The sequence below is a fragment of the Callithrix jacchus genome, chromosome X (assembly GCF_049354715.1).
Source record: "Callithrix jacchus isolate 240 chromosome X, calJac240_pri, whole genome shotgun sequence".
NCBI classification, from domain to species: Eukaryota; Metazoa; Chordata; class Mammalia; order Primates; family Cebidae; genus Callithrix; species Callithrix jacchus.
The window spans coordinates 77047988-77061581 of NC_133524.1; the positions used below are offsets into that span (position 1 = coordinate 77047988).

Sequence of the window (13594 nt, forward strand, 5' to 3'; positions counted from 1 at the left end):
TGACATTCAGGAGCCAGTTGTTCAGTTTCCATGAAGTTATGCAGTTCTGAGTTAGTTTCTTAATCCTGAGTTCTAATTTGATTGCACTACGGTCTGAGAGAGTGTTTGTTACGATTTCCCTTCTTTTGCGTTTGCTGAGGAGTGATTTACTTCCAATTATGTGGTCAATTTTAGAGTAGGTGTGATGTGGTGCTGAGAAGAATGAATATTCTGTGGATTTGGGGTAAAGAGTTTTGTAGCTGTCTATTAGATCCACTTGGTCTAGATATGAGTTCACTTCCTGGATATCCTTGTTAATTTTCTGTCTTGTTGATCTGTCTAATATTGACAGTGGAGTGTTAAAGTCTCCCACTATTATCGTGTTGGAGTCTAAGTCTCTTTGTAGGTCATTAAGAACTTGCTTTATGTATCTGGGTGCTCCTGTATTGGGTGTATATATATTTAGGATCGTTACCTCTTCTTGTTGTATTGATCCTTTTACCATTATGTAATGCCCTTCTTTGTCTCTTTTGATCTTTGTTGGTTTAAAGTACATTTTATCAAAGACTAGGATTGCAACTCCTGCTTTTTTTTTTCTCTCCATATACTTGTAAATCTTCCTCCCTCCCTTTATTTTGAATCTATGTGTGTCCTTGCATGTGACATGGGTTTCCTGAATATACCACACTGATGGGTTGTGACTTTTTATCCAATTTGCCAGACTGTATCTTTTGATTGAGGCATTTAGCCAATTTGTTTTTAAGTTTGAATTTGATACTGCCATTTTGATGCTAGCTGGTTTTTTTACCCATTAGTTGATGCAGTCTCTTCATTGTGTCCATGCTGTTTACCATTTGGTATGTTTTTGGAGTGGCTGGTACTGGTTGTTCCTTTCCATGTTTAGTGCTTCTTTCAGGAGCTCTTGTAAGGCATGCCTGGTGGTGATGAAATCTCTCAGCAGTTGCTTGTCCATAAAGGATTTTATTTCTCATTCTCTTATGAAGCTTAGTTTGGCTGGATACAAAATTCCAGGTTGTAAGTTCTTTTCTTTAAGGATGTTGAATATTGGCCCCCACTCTCTTCTGGCTTGTAGGGTTTCTGAGGAGAGATCTGCTGTGATTCTGATGGGCTTCCTTTTGGGGGTAATTTGACCTTTCTTTCTGGCTGCCCTTAGCATTTTTTCCTCATTTCAACCCTGGTGAATCTGACCATTATGTGCCTTGTGGTTGCTCTTCTTGAGGAATATCTTCGTGGTGTTCTCTGTATTCCTGGACTTGAATGTTGGCCTGCCTTGCTAGGTTGGGGTAGTTCTTCTGGATAACATCCTGAAGAATGTTTTCCAGCTTGGATTCATTCTTTCCATTACAATCGGGTTACACTTATCAAATGTAGATTAGGTCTTTTCACATAATCCCATACTTCTTGGAGGCTTTGTTAATTTTTTTTCACTCTTTTTTTCTCTAATCTTGCCTTCTTATTTTATTTCATTGAATTGATCTTCAATCTCTGATATTCTTCCTTCTGCTTGGTCGATTTAGCTATTGAGACATATACATGCTTTGCAAAATTCTCATGCTGTGTTTTTCAGCTCCATCAAGTTGCCATTTCTGAACTGCCTTGGTAATGGCGGACTGCCTCAGTAATGGCAGACACCTTTCCCCCACCAGGCTTGACTGTCTTGGGTCCAGTTGCACTTGCTGTGAAACTCTCAGTCCAGAGCATTTCAGATTGCTGGTTGGGACCCGCCATACCAGATCACTGGGCTCCCTGTTTCCACCCCCACTTTTTCAGTTGAATGGGCAGCTCTGTCTCCCAGGCATTCCAGGTACCAGTTGAAATGGCTGCCCAGATTTGTGTGGGTTTTTCTGTGTAAATATATGGTGCTGGTTGAAACAGCCATGCTGGAAACTCATGGCGCTTTTCTGCCAGGAAATCTCCTGGTCTGTGGGCAGTAAAAACTAATTTGGAAATGCAGTGATCACTCATCCTCTGCACTGTTCCCTCTGGGAGCTGCACTTCAGAGCTGTTCCTATTTGGCCATCTTTGATCTGCCATTATTATTATTATTTTTGAGATGGAGTCTCATTCAGCCACACAGGCTGAAGTGCAATGGTGCATTCTCAGCTTACTGCAACCTCTGCCTCTTTAGCCTTAGCCTCCTGAGTTCAAGAAATTCTCTAGCCTTAGCCTCCTGAGTTGCTGGGGTTACAGGAGCACACCACCACGTCCAGCTAATTTAGAAAGGGCTTTTCAAATAAGCCCTTTTTAAATATTCCTTCATCATTTAAAAACTCCTTTCTGTATTTTGTCTACGGTGTTTGTAGTCTGGAGGACATCTGATCAGAGGAAAAACCAAAATGTATATTATTTAGGGAGATATGGTAGTGAAGAAAGAGACTGTTTGGGACAATGTAAATAGCATCAAAGCAAATTTGAGAGATTGGGTTCTAGTCTTGGCCTTTCCACTTCCAAGCTCTACAAACACAAACAGATCTCTTCTCTCTGGGCCTTAGTTATCTTAAAATAAGGTCAATAATTTCTGACTTTTTTGAGGTCATGGGCTATTAAGAAGGTTATGATAGCAATAGAATCTTTTTTAATAAAATACATACACAAAATTTTTCTCTCACACACTCATACACACACCCTCAAACATTTTTGTACAATTTGATTTTTTTTAAGCTTAAAAAAAACCCTATGCTTTAAAATTACATTAAATATCATGGATGCAACCCATGTAATCAATATTTTCTTTCTTTTTTTATCACCCTTCCTCTCCTGCCTTTACTTGGATCTGAAAGTACCAGTATAACCTGTATCCAAAACAAGTAGTACTCACTTTAGCACCTACAGTGACTGAGAAGAAATATCAAGGAAAATAGAAAGATGTACATATGAGAGATCATCTCTCAAAATAATTAACACTGAACTAACTCTGATTATACCATATTTGGACAAGGTTTGTAACTCTCCGGGCTTTGATTTCATCACCTATAAAATGAGGAAGGTGGACAGATCAGTGGTGTGTAACCATTTGGGGATTACTATCTGAAAACCCTTATGCTGGGCCCTTCCTGCCAGATTGCACTTCCTGATAGCAGAGAGTCTGAGGTAGCAATGTTCATTAGTCCAGTGATTCTTAGCATGTTTTTGGTCCCAGACTCCTTTAAGAATCTGATTAAAACTATGAACTTTCTCTTAAGGAAAATGCACATAAGAATGCAAACAGATTTCATAAATGCTTTCAGGGATTCAAGCACCGTCTGAAGTCTGTGCATGACTCACCAGTGAAAACCTATGCCCAGTAAGATGTCTAAGTATCCTTTCATTTCCAATATTCCACAAGTCTCTAATGTGGTCAGCAGGTTTGGCTTAAGGCAAAGTTGTGTGGTAAATACTTCCCCATACTCTTCTCATTGCTCTTTAGTATTCCTTTCTTGTTAATTGTACTGAAATTGCCAGGGTGTCTGCTGAGAGTAGATTTACCTGATAAGGTTACACTAATTCTTAATAAAATAAAACCCTAATGAGGAATTTGAGGCTACACATTTACCCTTTCCCATAGAGTTTGCTTCTGCAAAAAGGGCACAGAAGGGGAATAGCCAATAAGAACACACTTGAAATATTAGTCTTTCAAACAAGGGGCAGGTATGTGAGTGGGTTTTTGTGAATTATAACACTTTCATTGAGTATTTTATTGTGTGTGATAGGTGATCTTCCACTCTGTCAATTCATAAGAGTGTTTCTTTCTCTATAGGGCTTTGCCCACATGTGCATACATGAATGCAGGCTGTATAAAGTGACTTTTGTGGACCCTAGCTGAATCTCCTATCACCAAGTTCTGCTTGCTGCTAATTATAAGGACTTAAAAAAAACAACAAAATTAAAACCACTCCTGGTTTGGATTCTTGTCTTAGTATGTAAATCCAAACAACACTCCTTTGCTCAATTCCCCTGAGTACTACGTCTGATTGGAAAATCCAGTGTTCCTTCACATCTAAACTATAATTTTTAGTACATTGTATTCTGGACATTTTCCAATAACAAATTAGGTTCCTTTCAGGCCGCAGACTTGCCCTAACATACGGTCACATCATTAATTTTTATTTTGGGCACTACGTTGTGAACCATTTATTTCTTTCTTTATCTTATGCCTAAAGAATAGAAATTCAATTAGCAAGTTAAAATTTACTACATCGGTTTTGCAAAGAATCATGATCTTGAGTAAAGTGGCATTTTGCATTTGACACTGGAGCACTTATCTTGTATAGGAACAACTTTCCACCCATTCCGCTTCACTTTGTTCCTAGACTCAGTGTATTTCTGCAAAATGAATTCTGTTTCCCACCATTTTCCATAATCAGTTCAGAGACTATCTCCTGAGGACAAAGAAAACATACTGGTAGCAGATAGAACTGAAAACTTTGGCAAGGTAGGAAGGAGTTTAGCAAGTGGTTGACCCTATAACTGCTTGAAATTGTGGTACTGAAAAATACAGGATCTCCCTAATGCTGCCATAACACCATCACCCCAAGACTGGGGATTTTTCCGTTAGTGCTGTACATTCCCTGAATTTATATTAATAAGTTCTTCTTTTATTTTCTGATTTAAAAAAAATAATAATCAATAAAATTCAGTTGCAGTATTATACTTTACCAAAGGTACCATTATAACCTGAGAATTGGCACTAACATTCTTTGGCTTGAAAACACCTTAATTTCAAAACACCAAATCCATACTGAGCATTTTATTGACTATCGAAGCAGTGTAACTTGGGGAAAGTTACTTAACATCTCTGAGCCTGTTTTTTCGACTATAAAATGAGATCAACATTATACCTAAAATATAGAGTTGTCTTGATGAATAAATAAAATATTGATTGTAAAACACATTCATATAAAACGCAATGCCCGGCACAATGCCAACTCTCAGGCCATAAAATACCTTTGTCATCCACAAAAAATATTTTACTTAAACAAGGAATTAATATGATTAGTACTCTAACTCATAGCTCCCACCCCAAAATAATTTGAGTAACTGATTTTTAAAATGTCTTTTAATCTTTTAATTTTAGCACTTTATATTTTATTGATTTTGATGAGTTAATTCTATGCAAGTGCATGGCCAGACATAATGCCCTTTACATATTATAGAATACTAAACAAATTTTAGTCACGATTAAATCATTAACTATTAAAAATATTAAAAATCATTGGAATGGGAGGATCCCTTGTATTTAAAACCGTAGGCCTGATGGTATTAATACATTTAGAAAAACTACATTAATCATAATCTATACTGTTCCATGTAATCTTTTATTTACAGTATGACAAAGAAGCCAACTTGAGACCTAGTAGTTTTAGAATCACAAGGTAAACATTAAATAATAATGAAACATTCATTATAAAGGAAATTATCTCCTCAAACCTATATTAAGAGCTGAAACTTTTACTTTGCTTCCACTTTAATATATTTTATATTTCAGAGTTGCTCTATAGGGAAAGAATAAAAGAATGATCTGGGTCTCTATTCTTAATTTAAGAAGGCTTGACCTTTTTCTTTTTTCTTCTTCTAGATTTTATACATATACATATACATATACATATACATATACATACATATATATATATATATATATATATATATATATATGTATGAATGTATGTATATGTAGGCAGAGCGATGAATTGTAGTTTTTAAGTTGGTTTAATATTTGACCTTGCCTCTGTAACTAAACAAGAGAAACTCTTGCTACAGATAATGTAACTACAAATAAATCACCTATTTCATAGGTGCCATGAGACATTGGACATATGGAAATTATTTTGGTAAAAATCTTGAGAGTCAAAAAACCATGTTTCGGATTCAAACTTTATCATTTATTAACTGTGAGTCTTGAGCCAGGTTCCTTCTTTCTTACTTTCTTCATCTTTAAAATGAGAGCTTAGACTATACCATCACTCATATCCCCCTCAGCTCTGATATGCTATTATTGGACCAATTGGGAGTGAAAGTTCAGAAGTTCCTATAGGATTGTTTTCTTTGGTTCTAGTCAGCCTCAAGTTTCTTGACCTAAATAGAAAAGATAAGAGCAGTATCACTCAGGGAATTTCACCACTGGGTGTTTTATTTCAAAACACAGGAAGTTTGGCTCATAAGAGTTCTATCTGAGGCTGAAAATTCAAAAGATGTTTGTTCTACAAAAGGAGAAAGATATGCCTACACCCAAAGCTTATTTGGTGGAAGCAAGCAGGTGAAAAGTGAGGATATCAAGAGTTGAGCCAGCAAAAAGTGGCAAGAGCTATGGGTTTTCAGAAATCCAAATAATATTTCTATTCTTTACTTACTAAAATCTTGTGATTCCTAATAGGCCCAGCCCAAACCGTTCTCCTCCTGGAAGACTTGCCTGACTTCTATAATAGTATTGTACCTATTACTCTAGCTCTCTGAGATCTTTGCCTTCTCCGAAATCTTATAGCACTAGATATGACGTTCTTGGGCCCTTATTACATTCATGTTGCCTTATATTTGGGGCAATTGCATTATACATATTTGCATTATATGTATTATTGCACAATATATATTATTGCAGTATATATACATATATATATACACATACATATATATGTCTTATATGCTTAATTGGATTTTAAAGAGTTGCTGGGACATGGCATCCTTTCGTTTGCCATCAGGCCTCTGCCACTCAGTCCTTTATTCTTACCTCCTCAGTTGAATTTGATCCACTGCTCTACCCTTAGGAGTTATTCAGTATATGTTTGCTGAATGAAGCTGAGACTGTGTGAGAAAAGAGGGCATCACAATGAACTCTAGACACACTCAAGCAAGTAGAAAAAATATTCCTCTAAACAAACAAACATAATATTATCCACATCATCTGCCAGACCCCAAAACACAGAATCAAAAGAAAATGCCAGTGCAATATATTTCTGTCTGTTGTCAGTACGTCTGGTCTAATACACATTTAGATTAGTTTACTCTTTGGTTGGGCTCAGTGGCTCATGCTTGTAATCTCAGCCCTTTGGGAGGCTAAGGCGGGTGGATCACTTGAGGCCAGGAGTTCAATACCAGCCTCATCAACATGGTAAAAACTCATCTCTACCAGAAATACAAAAATTAGCTGGATGTGATGATGTATGCCTGTAACCCCAAGCTACTCAGATGGCTGAGGCATGAGAATTGCTTGAACCCAGGAGGCAGAGGTTGCAGTGAGACAAGATTGGGCTATTGCACTTCAGCTTGGGCGACAGAGCAAGAATTTGTCTCTAAAAACAAAACAAAACAAAACAAAACAAAACAAAAACACCAAAACCTCTTTTTTCCCTTATATTTTTCTCCAGTTCCTTAAGGCAATTCTCACTAAAGTTAGCTTATGACAAAATCGTTATTTTGCTTTTAGCAGTTCAGTTTTCCTATCCTTGGATCTCTTCAATTTTCCTTTATATTCTGTTCTCAACCTGTACTCCTACTTTTACAGTTCTAAACTCATTCACATCAAGGTTTTCAAATAAGTATTTTTCTAGGAGAATGAGAATTTCTAAATCAAGACTTCAGGAAGAAAGGAATTCTTGCCCCTACAGGACTTGTGTTTCAGGCATTGTAGAGGTGATATTTTGAGGTGAAGAGCCCTCCAGGTATTCCCTATAACATACCACACAGGTATGTCTTGACACAAGGCTGAACCTGTAATAACATAATTTTTTCTTCCATGGCCTATGTGAAAAGTCCCTTTACTTTGATCTAGAGGTATTACCCAAGTCATCCAGCTGCTTCCTGTTCATCTATCTTTGGGAGAGTGGGGGAGGGGGATATTAGGTGCCTAATACAGTGTGGCACTGGTCTCAAGTGTCTATAACTCTGAGACTCCTTGGAACACAATCTTCAAGAGCCTGTGGCAGTGGGGTCTGGGCTACAGAAAACCAACTTCTTTTCATGGGATCCTGCCTAACCACTTGAGAGGAAATGGGGGCTTTACCTGCACTTCTTGGTAACAGGGACCCTGAGAGCAATGGGAAATGTGTAGACTGGAAGTGGAAAGTGGATTATAGCTCGAAATTCCTCTTAAGGAGTGGGGTATTTAATTCAATGTCAGAATTGTAGAGGTTTGTGTATTCAAGAATGCCCTAGGCAAAGATCATGGTCACCTTGACTTCTTCTACTGGGTGCTTTCTAGGGAACATTCTTAAGAATGTTCACTTTGGTAAGTGAACACAAGTGAGAGGCTGTGAGAAAGGATCACCCTAAGGTTGTAGTGGTCCACTGTCTATGGAAGTAACTCCAGGGATCCTAGCTTCAGCGAACGACTCCATAGACAAATAGGCTGTGTGTTATCACGAACTCAAAGCTTAGTGCAACCACAGAAGACAATGCACTGTGGCCCTAGAAATAGAAAGGAGAATTTATTTTCCTAAGTGTGAAGCTTTGCAGGCTCTACATACAGCCTGTAATGTAGCCCTGCATCAACAGGGGTGGGCGGGGGGAGGAGAGAATGAAAGCAAAAGAGCATGCTGGCTGCCCCCTAGATAACGGAAAGGTTCAGTGTAAATAGAGAGGGCTTGGATAATTCACTCTGACATCTTACTACTATGTTTTTCAACATGATAGTGGTTAGATATTCCTAATAATTTTTTTCCTTTTATTTTCATAATTTTCCTTTTGGCTTTCTATTATTTTGTATTATTTTTACTTTTATTTATTTTCTTCCTTCCCTCCATCTCTCCTGCCTCCCTCCTTTCCTTTCCTTTCCTTTCCTTTCCTTTCCTTTCCTTTCCTTTCCTTTCCTTTCCTTTCCTTTCCTTTCCTTTCCTTTCCTTTCCTTTCCTTTCCTTTCCTTTCCTTTCCTTTCCTTTCCTTTCCTTTCCTTTCCTTTCTTTCTTTCTTTCTTTCTTTCTTTCTTTCTCTTTCTTTCTTTCTTTCTTTCTTTCTTTCTTTCTTTCTTTCTTTCTTTCTTTTCTTTCTTTCTTTCTTTCTTTCCTTTTTTCCTTTCCCCTTTCCCCTTTCCCCTTTCCTTTCCCTTTCCCTTTCCCTTTCCCTTTCTTTTTCTCTCCTTTCCTCTTTTCTTTTTCTTTCTCTTTTTCTTCCTCCTTCTTTTTTTTCTCTTTTGCTAGTGAAGAAGAATTGGATTGGTCATTTTCAGAACAGGGAGCCTACATTGATGCACAGATCAGCAGCATCCTTGTTGGAGTGGCTGTCACATGAATTCTTTGGAGATCTCTGAAGAAAACAGAAAGAAACTGAAATGGTAGGTTCTAAATATTTATGCACCATTAGCTCTCATCTGTGCATTTTTCCCTTAATATCTAGAACTGGACTCTTCACGCAATATCTGTACAGCTTGTCAAGTCGAAGGACATTTATGGATATAATGAACTTGTACCATCCTTAAATGTTATTTTTTTTCTGGTATTTGCACAAACAAAAATAATTGTGTGGTGGGCTGCCAGAGGAGGGAGGCAACTTTAAACTTGGGAAAATATGTTTGACATGGAGAGATTTTTAGTAATGTGATTAGCTCAATTGATACTCAATAAAACATTCCTGTGAACATTTGCAATTTAACCTGTTTTATATTAAGTAGAGTTGCTTACATAAAGATGCAGGATAATTTTTATCTACTTGTTGCTATTACTCTTCGGGAGTGCTATGTTTATCTTCTGCATAACTAAACTGGTTAACTTTGTGTGCTTTTCAAAATGAGCTATTATTTAAAAAATGAAAGCAATAATATTTCAGGACCTAACATATATGCATGTTCCTATAAGCTTATGTAAGCTACTTATTTTCACTGTAAAAGTTAAAAGTTAATTGTTGTAATTAATGATAGATGTAAACATTCTGTTTTCAAACACATTTAAGAAAACTTGTTTATAATGAGAGAAAGGGAAAATAAGAAATATAACAGTCATAGTTGGTCTGTTTTTCATAGATAAGCTCTACCTACTATAGTAAGTAATCAGCATATTAAAAAATCAACAATGGTTAAAATGATTTTGAATTTAATTTGCATTTCTTGATACTCAAAATGGACTTATTTTGACAAAATGTAAGTGCAATTATTTCCTTGTTTGCCTGTCGTTTCTTTTTTGTGCTCCAAGAGAAAATGTTTAGGATGGTGCCTTTTGACTTTAAATCATATAATGACACTATCAATCATGTGTAACTGCTAGGAGCTGCATTCAGAGACTAAAAGAAACAAAGTCATGAATTCCTGCTTGAAAGAGAGATGGAAATGAGGAGGGATGTGGTACAACATGACCCAATATTAAATCTCAAATAACTTTCCTGCTCCTTCCTCCTGTCAACAGTAATATATACAAACTTCATTTTATACTGTTCTAAATTTTCCATAAAAGAAAAAGTGATAATTTTATTCAATAAGCAGAAGTATATGCTTTAGAGAGCTTTGGGTCATTCAGCAAGGAGTATTTTATTTTTCTTTTAGCTTCTGTATATATCAGGTATAAAAACAAAAAAATATTGAACTTTTAGAGAGGATTAAAGTTCTTCCACTCAGGGCAAGATTATACCAGTCACACTGGCAAACATTTGAATATGCCAAAAAGTTTGTATCCAAGGAAGATATACTTTTAGTTACAGATAATGTGCTTTGCACTTGTGAATACATGTACTGCTCTGCTTTGCTATATGTTTGTAATAATATTTTTATGAGACAGGAACCACCTAGTGTATCTATTTTGTTGGGGCCAGTTTAATATTATGCTGAATAATGTAAAGATTAATAAACACAAAGTGGGTAATAAATTGCTCCAAATATCTCACTGAATTTCACCTGAAGAGCCCTAGGAATGAATGCATTTCATGATCCCCCTTTGTGCTAGGTAACCGAAATGAAGAAGACAAAAAAGCATACCTTCTGCATTCCACTCATAGATACTTTTGGCACCAATCAGCTACACAGAATCAGAAAGGGAAGTAAACTCCTTTTCCTGATCTCTCTCCAATCCTGATAAAAGGGGGGCACAGAAGGTTCCCCTTCCACTGCCCATTACATTGATCCCCCTAAAGTCTTCTTTCTATGCTATAGGTCTCAAGGATCAGTCTCTAGATCCCAAGTCCGAGAATAAGAAATTATCAGAAACAGTTTCAACTCTTGTCACTTCAGAGCAATGGCAAACATCTAAGATTTTTATACTTCGGGAAATAAAGTAGTTTCATAGCATACATCGTGCAGTTGGAAAAATTGAGACTCACAGCAGTGAAGTGACTGGGTCAAGTACCTCTGTGTGTGACAGAGACAAAGGTAGAATTCAGGCTTTTTCATACCTTGTCCAGTGCTCTGTTCATTTTTCCTTGCTGACTATCAAGGTTTGTGGATTAAAAGACATGCATTATTCATTGGGAAACACTAAAAGATTTCATGTTGAGAGCATTCAAGAATCTCTCAATAGCAGGGCACACTTCAGGCTTCTCCTAAGGGCCCTAATACTGTAACAAGCCTTGAGTTTCTGAGCTTTACCACTGGTTCCTTCCAAGAATAGGAAAGAGTTTTTCCTACTGTGCTTATAAAAAAAAAACCCCAAATGCAAATTGATACTACATGCTGTAATACAAGATTAACACAGACCAGGACATATATTGGATGCTTATGTGCTGTATTGAATATCAGAGCAACATTATGGCCAATTCATTAGACAAGAGGGAGTATTTAGTAGGTCCTGAGGTCTAGAAGATTCCAGATTTGAGAAAGGAGTCAAGATTTTAGGGTTTCTGTCTGACATAAACAGGCATATGTGGTCAATCAACTAAGGTTAGAGTGTGTGGAAGATAAATATGTACGGTTACTGGTAGTATGTGAATCCTGAAAAGGATACAGTAATTAGTGGATTGGCTATTACTGTTTGTCATATAACTAAGTGCTAGCTGATATTTGAAAATTAAAGTGGGTTCTTCTGGTATAGTCTTTGGAAGATAAACAAAGAGTATGCTCCAGAGGCATCACTTTTCTTTGCAGCAACAACTGCATTAGCAGCAGCTAGGGAACAAGATGCAGACAGAGTTCCTAACAAATAATCAGATATGCAAGATATTAGCTCAAATCAAATCTGTGTAGACTCTGGAAACTTGGTTATGTGTCAAGAAGTTCACTAAATTTAGTTATCTAGTGAGGAAACTACAATTTGAACCATTACCAGGATCAGTTATGAGGGTAATGCAGAAGCATAACTTGTGCCCACTATGGGAGGCAGGGCTGCCAATTCAGACTCAGTTGCATCTTGGATAGCATAATTTTATGTCACTGGAAACCTAAAATAAATGTAAATATCTGTCACCAAGTCAAAAAAACCCATCAACTCCTTTCCTACTTCCTGACATATATTTGCTTCTTCAAAAAGCTTTTGCAAAATATCACACTACTTAGGGAAGAAAATAAGGTTTTCTCTGCATCTTAGAAACACATGAAAGGCTTTAACATTGTTATTATTATTTAGCTAAATGTTTTTTCAGCTTTACTTGGCAGAACAGATTTAAGTATTTCTTATAAGCTAATCACATGTTACCAGATATTTCTTATACATCGATGACTTTTTTTTTTTGAGACAGGGTCTCACCCTGTTACCTAGACTGAAATGTAGTGGCATGAGTATAGCTCACTGCAGACTTGATCTCCTCAGGCTCAGATGACTCTCCTACCTTAGCCTCCCAAGGGGCTGGGACTATAGTCACATACCACCACACAAGGCTAATTTTTGTACTTTTTTTGTGGAGACAGGGTTTCTCCATGTTGCCCAGGCTCGCCTGGAACTCCTGGCCTTAAGCAATCTCCTGACCTTGGCCTCTCAAAGTGCTGGGACTACAGCCATGAGACCCTGAACTTGACCCAATGACGTATTTCTATATGATAAAGTGATTCTTACAATATAAGCATAGGATAACAGTGATGAAATAATTTACTGTTCAAAGTATTTAATCTTTATTAGGCAATACTGATGACTTATAAGTTATTTATTTAAAACTAAAAATGTGTTATTTTTGGTATCTACTCCATTTGAAGTGTCAGACCAAATGGTGTGCTGAAAAATGAATAACATGTAGAATATAGACTGATTTATTATTTCTCAGATATGCTTTTACAATTAAATACTATCAGCAAAGTATATTATGAGAAGTCTATTTTTTTAAATTTACATTTTATTTTAATCTATAGTTTCCTGGTCCCTAGTAATTTAGATACAGAAAGACTTACTCATTTAATTTTCTAAAGACATATTTCTTTAACTTGTTCCCCCACATCCTTATGGCAATAGCATTCTGCCTCTGTATTCTTTGGTCCAGTTTTGATTGGGATCTGTTTTTATTTTTACCTTGTTTTCCCTTTATTTTTACACCTTCTACTTATAAATGTACCTGTTGATTGCTCTCTCTTCTAAAAAAGTTAGGGTTAAAATTAGGTAGTACTAATGTTGCAATACTTCCTAAAACTAACTCAATTTAACAAAGGGAAGTTCAGTAATTTGGCCTAGCATTAGTGTCTCTGAGGAAGAACGACTGACCGTAGAGAAGAGTTTTGTATCCAAAAGAGTCATAGTGTATTTCAAGGAATCTAGTATGGCAATGTCTTTCTCTCTGAAATGCTATG

General features: G+C 36.6%; 1 protein-coding gene and 1 pseudogene across 1 annotated transcript in view; both read left to right on the forward strand.

Annotated features, from left to right (window-relative positions):
- The window catches only part of LOC144581055 (putative P2Y purinoceptor 10), a 76614-nt pseudogene extending 67419 nt beyond the window's left edge, over positions 1 to 9195 (forward strand).
- GPR174 (G protein-coupled receptor 174) overlaps positions 9122 to 13594 on the forward strand; it is a 32632-nt gene continuing 28159 nt past the window's right edge. The window contains exon 1 of the mRNA XM_054250908.2: positions 9122 to 9238. The gene's annotated coding sequence lies outside the window, so the exon portion shown is untranslated. The remainder of the gene's footprint in view (positions 9239 to 13594) is intronic.